This window comes from Centruroides sculpturatus, unplaced genomic scaffold (genome assembly GCF_000671375.1).
Source record: "Centruroides sculpturatus isolate CEXI.00-Female unplaced genomic scaffold, Cexi_2.0 scaffold163, whole genome shotgun sequence".
Taxonomy (NCBI): Eukaryota; Metazoa; Arthropoda; class Arachnida; order Scorpiones; family Buthidae; genus Centruroides; species Centruroides sculpturatus.
In genome coordinates, this window is record NW_019384360.1 from 627287 (window position 1) to 636653 (window position 9367).

A 9367-nucleotide genomic window follows, 5' to 3' on the forward strand; every position below is an offset into this window, starting at 1 on the left:
CAGACAAACAAAGCAATTATGTCTTTCGCTTGAACAGTTTGGTGTTTGACTGCAGGTGGTCACATAGCTACAGTGTCACACCTTGAAACTTACTCATTAAGGACAATTAACAAAAATAGATTTTAAGCCCTTCCTTTTCTTAGCAAGACAAAAGCATTTGTACAAAGATTACTGTTTTATAATTACAGTATTTTCNTTATAATTTTACGCCAAACTAAAAAAACTATATACTTATTAATTTATTGAAATAAATAACAATATTTATAAAAATTACTATTTTGAAATTTAATAAAAACTATAAGGAATATGTGTTGTAATTGAAAAGTGACATGTAGTTTAGTCATTTAGATGTTCAAGACGACAGAGATGTTTCTGTCGATGATAGTTTCTTTCTCCATCCTTTCCATAGCCATTAAAACAATGGCTATAGAAACGTGTGAGCACATCAAAATAGAAATATGTTACGATATTGGATATAACGTAACCAGAATGCCGAATGCACTAGGTGACAGAGACCAATATGATGCCCACTTGCAATTGGTCACCTTCAAACCTCTGATACAATATGGTTGTTCGTCCAGGTTACGACTTTTTCTGTGTTCTGTTTACGTTCCTTTTTGTTCGGAGATGGTTCCACAGAATATAGGACCTTGCGCTCCGCTGTGCGAAGACGTTAAGGCCAGGTGTCTACTGGTGTTAGAGGAATTTGGTTTCTTATGGCCGTCAGGTCTAGAGTGTAGCAAGTTTCCGTCCGAAAACAACGACGTACAGATGTGCATAAAAGGACCAGAACCGACAGCAAAAGATCATCACCAACTTCACAGTTACTTCGATCGACGACAAAAACGTCTCGAACCGTATTAACGTGCCTACCAAGCCTTCTTTCAGGCGACACTACGCACCGTGCAGTGAATACAAAAGTTTCTACTACGTCAATCGCACGGGACGTTGCGCCCAAACATGCAACGCGGAAGTGTTATTTAGTCGAGACAACAAGAACTTTGCAGAGTTTTGGGTTACGGTATGGTCCATTTTGTGTTTCCTTTCCACGCTTTTTACCGTTTTTACCTTCCTCATCAACTCCTCGAAATTTCACTACCGAGAGAAACCCATAGTTATCATAAGCGGCATGTATAACGTATACAGTATTGGCTACTTTATACGTTTAATTGCGGGGCAGGAAGAGGTTTCCTGTTACGTGCACAGTCAGCACGAAGTGCCCATCTTGATCCAGGAAGACCTGGATAACATCAAGTGCACCATCATTTTTGTTTTCCTTTACTTTTTCAGCATGGCGAGTGCGGTTTGGTGGGTTATACTGACCATTATGTGGTTTTTCTCGGTGAGTCTCAAGTGGACCAACGAAGCTATGCAACGACGTTCTATTTACTTTCATACGTTAGGTTGGTCACTCCCCGCCATGAAAACCATAGCCATACTAGTTTTGAGAGTGGTCGATGCAGACGAATTGACCGGAACTTGTTACGTAGGCAATCAGAGCCCTCGAAATTTATTGGGCTTCGTCATCATCCCATCATTTGTTTACCTGATCATCGGTTCCATGTTTCTACTCGCTGGTCTTTATTATATATTAAAATCAAAACACTCGCCGGCCCTTCACGCACACCACCGCAACAATTGTTGCAAAGTGGAAAAATTACATATTTTAACCGTCAGAATTGGTATTTTTGCAGTACTTTATATAGTACTGGCCTTGTGCGTGCTGGCTGCAAACTTTTACGAATATTACTCCAGGGATAAGTGGCTGGCAGCTGGTTCCAACAGCAAGCCAAATGTAAAAGTGTTTATGCTAGAGATCTTCATGTCGTTGGTAGTAGGCATAATTACAGGTGTGAACCGCCGGGGAGGGTGTAGGTCTCCCGATCCGGCAACAGGTTGATGAACTTTCTCACTGTCAGGATGGATTAAAATTTTCCTTTTCCCGCTGTAACGGGATTAAATGTTTCGGGTCGAGTGGCGGAGGGAGGAGTGCGTCGGTAAGATGACCGGCGATATACGAGCAAACGAGGACACCAATTTAACAGGATAACAACGATTTACTAGCTACATAGAGATTATAATAACTAATTTCAAAGGGAAAATCTGAGTCCCTGAAACTCGAAAAACCGAGAGAGAGTTCACAAAAATTTTTTCCATACCTCTTTATGTCTTTGAATATTCCTAAGGAAAAAGGTTTTGATATCCAATGGGTTGGTAGGATAAGGATAATAATTTTTCTTCAGGACACAATATCGATAGGACACAGTATATTATTCGGACACAATATTCGTAGGACACAGGTTTAAAAGTGACGGCGGATGAACGACTCCCCCGAGAAGGGGAAGGAAGGGGTTTTTATAAGTTTGGCGTGGGAGAATGGTCATGTGACCAATTGTTGTGAGGTAAAAGGTACACGGATGGGTCAAAGTTGTTCCCGGGCCCATGCTAACTATCAACTTTGGAATTGAAATGTGGGATTAGTTTCGAAATGGACGGATGTTTACTTTAAACGAAAGGGGAGATCGGAAATTTTCCCTTTTTTTTCGTTAGATTGTCGTTTAGGTTTTAAAGGAAAATTAAATTAGAGGGTTAGGAAACTGTGGGATATTAATCGGAAAATTCGGTAAAAATTCCGGATTTCACACAGGGTTATGGATATGGTCGAGTAAGAACCCATTGAACACATGGAAGGAGTTTTTTAACAGATTTAATAGAAAAGAAAGGCCGATGTCCGTGTATATCCACGAAAGTAGCAACGATACTACTGTTTAAAAAACTAGCTCAGATTAAAAACTGTAAAGAGAACCTTTAATCAAATGTACCAATTTTTTTCTATTCTGTGTACTTAAATAATTAAATAAACTTGATTTGCTAATAAATTGTGTCGTAATATGTCTCGAAATACTATATAGGCTTATACTGTACACTCACAAACAAACCTATTTTATTTAACTTTAGAAAATTGTCTCAGAGTATCGATTTAATATCTTATAATAAATGATCATTAAATATATAGGCGTATAAATAACAAAATTGAATGTAAAATTTATAATTGAACTTCCCAGGAAAAATTAAGCAAATTAAGCGTTTAGATTGTTAAAAGAAAATGAAAACTAATTAAAGTTTTGAATTAACTAAATTGTTATATTAGACTAAAAAATTATTATTATTTGAAAAATTGGTCGTGTTTTAATTTAAATTAAAATTTCACTAAAGTACTTTGTATATTATCAAATAACTGTTTATTGAAGAATCCTGGAGAGTTTTTGATGAAGTCTGGATGATAGAACTTTTTTATTTATTATGTATTTGCATGTTTAACTAAAGTTACGCCCACGTTACTAAAGTTACTAAACGTGTAACGTTTAGTAACTTTTAGTTATTAAAAGTTACTAAACGTTACTAAAGTAACTAACGTTACACGTAACGTTACGTTACGCGTCGTCAAANTTAATTTAAATTAAAATTTTATTAAAGTACTTCGTATATTATCAAATAACTGTTTATTAAAGAATCCTGAAGAGTTTTTGATGAAGTCTGGATGATAGAACTTTCTTATTTATTATGTATTTGCATGTTTAACTAAAGTTACGCCCACGTTACTAAAGTTACTAAACGTTACACGTTTAGTAACTTTTAGTTACTTTTAGGTACTAAAAGTTACTAAACGTTACTAAAGTAACTAACGTCACACGTAACGTTACGTTACGCGTCGTCAAAGTGGCTCGAAATCCATAATCTCAGCAGTTGATTCGTCAGTTAATACACTAAGATTTTAAAGATATATTTGACACCTTCGCGATTCCTTTACTGGCATGCAGATATCCATTTTTATTTCAACAACTCTTGCTACAGTTAAATTAGTCTTCTATAAATCAGTAGGAATAGCCTTGAAATCCCCGCTTGCGGCAAATGATGAGTTTCAGTTGTCTCGACAACCAACGAGAGTACTTCGGTGATATAAGCTTTTATATTTTAAAATTACGATTTTTCAAAAACTATTCACTGTAATTCTTTCAAATTTTCAGGATCCATTACTTAAAATGTCCTTTTATCAATGATGTTCTCAGTTTTTGAATATCTACACTTTNTTAATTTAGTAGGATACATATTATTAAAATAATTAACAGAATAATAGTAATGATAGTTGTTTTACAATAATTTACATATTAATTTTATTGTGATTATAATTTACAGTAATGAGTTAAATTACATTTCACTTTTTATATTAACAATAATAATTATGCAACAGTACTGTATGTATACTGAACATTATTTTATAAATTAATTTGACAAGTCTAATTATCTAGCATTTTTATCATCTTGTTAAAGTAATTGTATATTTTATATAGGTCTATTTTGTCTATATTACTTAGGTTATTTCTATAATTTTGTGTTGGTTTGCCTTGTATAATTTGAGTGATATTGAAAGAATCACATATTTGTGAGAGACTGAGAATTTAAAAGTAGATGTTTCATTGAAAATTCATTAGATTTGCACCATAAACAGTTATTACTTGATGGGTCAATATAGATATGATTAATATAGAGTATTTATTTAGATGTAGTTGTGCTATCAATCATTTTACCTTGAGGTTGGTCAGTTTCATCATATATGGTTGTGAAGAGGGTATATTAAATATTTCTTGATGCAAAGGGTGATAAAAGCTGTGATTCAAGCTAATTTGATCAGAGTTATTGGAATCATAAGTAGATATTAAAGTAGGTAAATCATGAATAATAGGAAAATGATGGTAAATTTTATCCATGATTCAAAGTTGATTGTTTGGTTATTGTCATCAGTTTCCATTTTAAATCGAAATTTTTTATTAATGTCCAAAATAATTTACTATCATAACTGTTTTTTATAAGTATTGATTCTAGATTTAGGAGATCTTTTTTTCTTTTTAGCTTTAATTAGGTTATTATAAGTTTGCTTAGACTTTTTATATTTGTAGAGATTCAATCTATAGTTGAACTTCCATTGTGTTCAACACAAATGAATTCTGTGGGATAGTCAGAATGGAGTCATCCATTTAAGATATATAATTTATTTTCTTTGATTAATTTTATTAGATAGTTTTATCTTTGGATCGTCTTATGTCTTGGATTAAGTGGTTAGGACCTTTATAGTGTGAATCAGTTGGTTCAGCAATACATGCATTAAAGTCTACTAATAGGAGTATATTTGGCATAATATGTTGNTTTATTATTATTACTTAGCTGAAAGCAGTTTATTATTATTATTGAATGTTTAATATGAAGTATTTAAATTTCAAAAATTTTTATTAATTGTTTCTCTTTTATGTTTATCTCATAGTTTATTATAACATATGAACACCTTGATTAAAGTATTTATCAGTTATCAAAAATAAGCTATAATTTTTGTAAAAGACAGAAATGTTTAATGTGATAAATTCTTTTCAAATAAAGTTCTATCATTAAAAATCATTAAATAAGTTTTAAATTAATATTTTTTTCCTCTATGCAACATATTTAATACAAAATTTTTTGTTAGCAGTAGAGAAGGGTTACATTAGGTTAAAACATCGAAATATATAAAAATATTTATAACAATGTATGAAATATTATTAATTTAATTAAGGGAAAAGCCGTTCTTGTGGTTAAGCATTAATGCTTTCCCTCTCCCCTAATGACGCGCACTTCAATAAAACTATTTAATTGCCACTTATGGTCTAAATTCGTTCAAACCCACCTCGGGCACTTCTTTCACCCTTGAAATTAGGCGCAGGAATTAATAGCAGAAAGGAAATTCATTTGTTTGTTCGAAATTGTCTGGAAAAAAAAAAAAAAAAAAAAAAAAAAAATGCGAAGTGCTGTCGTTAGAACATTGTGTTTTATTGAAGGCCGTTATTTAAACGTGTCAGTCGATAAGTCTAATTTAATATTAAAGACGCACGCCTCATTCTCGAATAGACCATTTCGTTATTTCTGACCAACAATAGTGTAGTTTATCAATAAGAAATGACTTAAATATTTTCTAGTTTTCGGATTTGTTTAATTAATTAGAATAAATGAATTCATGTAAGAATTTTTGTTCTAATTTAATAAAAATTTATAAATTTTTGCAAAATATTTTTCATGTATATTACTTCAAAAGTTTATATTTCTGTGGGAGTATGCCAGAACCGACTGAATCATTCGATCCTAAGAAAAGCAATCGAATTATCGTATTTACTTGCATATAAGACGAAGTTTTCATTTGTTCTCTACTGCTTCAAAAATCTTCATCGTCCAATACGAGCGAACAAAGAATTCTTTGCGTTTTTGCAATAATTTTTGTGAACCGTGTATACTTCATGAGCACAATGCTATTTAGGTCAAGAGGAATGTCATTTGTAGATTGTTTGAAAATAGCTGGTCACTTAACAATGATTATTAATTAATTAATGTAGTTATTTCATATTTGTTAAATTGGTATTTTTAATAAATATTTGCACATTTTGAATCATTAAAAATAAACTTTTTCTGGTCATGCGCATTATAATTTTTTCGTTTTGTTATGTGGATATCAGGTGCATGAAAAAGCATTTTTCAAAAACTGATAGCAAAATCATTCGGAAAATACTGCATTTCAAATTCACTGGATGGATCAGAGGACGATGCTTTGTGGACTGACAGTGAGAAAGAGGTGAGTTGTCAAAAAGCGAGTCCCAGTAGACAAAACGTAGTTCATAAAGAAAACATGGTTGTTTGCATTAATACGAACATTTGATGATAATGTATTTATGATTAAACGAAATAAAATTAGAATTGTATTAATTAATATATCTAACAAGTAAGTCGTAATTCTTTCTACGAAAGAATTTGTTCCTATTAACCACGGATCATTTCAGAAATATTGTTCTGATATAAAGGAAATTTCACTTTTCAGTTACAAGATATATTCCTTATAATTTTTATTAAAAACTTTTTCTGATGATTTTTTTACTCTCTCTCTCTCTATTCTACAAAAGAAATTGGTTGTTTTGAAGTTTTAAATTTGTATATGTCACGTATATACACGTCATAATTATGTTAAATGGCATGTATATGCGTGAATAAATGAAAAGCATTAGCTTTATAAATATGCATTTTCTGTAACAGATCGAATGATATGTAATATATGATGCACTGTCGTCTCAGGCAAACATACAGTTGCGTTATATAAAATGGATAACCAGTTATTACTAATATGCTGGTCTGTGTTTGTGTGAATTTTTTATAACTCCTGCTAATTTTGTCTAATCCAGATAAAATTTTTGTACTTTTATGACTTATTTGATTAAATTATTGTTTGTAGAATTTAAATTGCAATTATTTGAAAAGTGATACAGTAGAGACTCGTTTATCCGAATCAATTGGGGACTGGGGTTGCTCGGATAACTTATTTTTCGGATAATCGATTATCCACGAAAAAATATATTAACCTATCCCGCGTTGAAATTTCTCTCCGTTGCGTGTCGCTTCGCATTGAATTTTCGTCGATGTTAAGCCTAAGGTAAACTTTTTAAAATAATAGTCGTGGTTATTGTATCGTTAAAAATTATTTCTTTATTTTTTACAAACAAAATAAATATATTGAAAAATATAAAAACAAAAAAAATTATACTTTAGAAGTTGATCTAGTATCAAAAATGTTTGATTCAGCATGACACACAGTCCTCGGAAAAACACCACACAAAAGTGACAGTGCTGCCAGCTAAAACACATACACAAACACACATACACATAGCCCAAGATATAACCAAAGATTGCAGTGCCACAGCACTAGCAAAAATTTTAATTTGCCGACTGGAATTCTTTCGGATAACCGATGTTTCGGATAACCGACTTTTCGATAAACGACGGTCTACTGTATTCTTATCTTTTTAATTTTATGGACATGATGGACTAAACAATGGTAATTTGGGCGACAAACTAATTGCTCAATAATATAGAAATAATGAACAATATAAAATTTTTTTATCGTTTTGTTTATTAAAATCTATTCTACAAAATGACTATTGTATTCTAATATAACACTGCGTTCGCAAATTCTAGAAAATATGAATGAAAATTAACGGTTGCCAATGGATTCCCTCAAAAATGCATAAAAGGTGTTAAAAATTTTAAACTTTTTGTACATTTTATTTTTGTTGTTTTTAAATCTCCAACAGATATATATTGTTTATGTAATAAAACGATTCATACATATTTTTATTAAAACATTATATAGTCCAATTAAAATTTGAATGTATCGTTTTCTTAATTAAATAACCAATAAAAGTTATTTTATGGTATATGATGTACTTTAATGGATAATATTTAAGGTCATCATTTCAAAACATAATTCTGAAACTAATGGAAAAATAACATTTGAATTTAAACTACATAATTGCTTTTTATTTTTAAAATAACATCTAAATTATATACAGTTGATTATACTGAAATATTCATTAGCTTTAATCACGAAGAACACTGTATCGTGATATTCAAAATTATTTACGATTTCTAGCTCAAAATATTAAACTTTATATAATTTCATAAAATTAGATTATTATAAGAATTCCATATTAAAATTATTTTTTTGACTTACATACAATTCATGTGCATATTAATTTAATAGATTACAATAGCTAATGTTTGAGAAATATTATTGATCTCTCTGATCAATAACATCGATTTCTCTGATCAATAATATTGATCTCTCTGATCAATAATATTAATCAGAGAGACCAATATCATTTCTGTTCTTCCTAACTTGAGACTTCTTCCTAAATGGAGTTTACTTTGCACGTATCAAAAGTAATTTCACTAATAGCATTCCTTTCATTTTTAAATAAAAATACCAAGTAATTAGTAGGTAAGACTTTGGCCAAAATGCACAAACAAACAATTGCAGCAATCTTTGGTAATTATGGTACCAGTATATTTAATATGGCTCAAATTTTCGGCATTAATATTATAGAACCTGACTTAAAAAATATATTTAGAAAATTATACCGACTTTTTATATATGCCACACTAACGTCATTTTTATATCAAATCATATTGGCAATGATGGATAAACCAGAGAATGAAATCGATTATTGTGTATTTTTATTTCCTCATAATATATCAAAAGTTTTGCATTTAATCGTTTTTCGCATAATAATGACTTATGTCATTATATTGTGTGTTTGCAATTCTGCAGAATTTTTTAAAACTTTTTTCAAAATTTTAAATGCACTAAAATTGTTTGTTCTTTCATCACCAATGGTTAAAATCAATGATCGTAAATATCATAAAACTGCAACGTATTATATTTTTTTCACTTATATTACTTTATATTTAGTTTTCTTAAATTCTTACATATATTTAAGATATAGGAATAAAGCAAAATGGG

At 30.6% G+C, this 9367-nt stretch overlaps 1 pseudogene; it reads left to right on the forward strand.

The window, feature by feature from the left end:
• The first annotated feature begins 420 nt into the window (after window positions 1-420).
• Window positions 421-2772, forward strand: LOC111640652 (annotated as a pseudogene).
• The last annotated feature ends 6595 nt before the right edge of the window (window positions 2773-9367 follow it).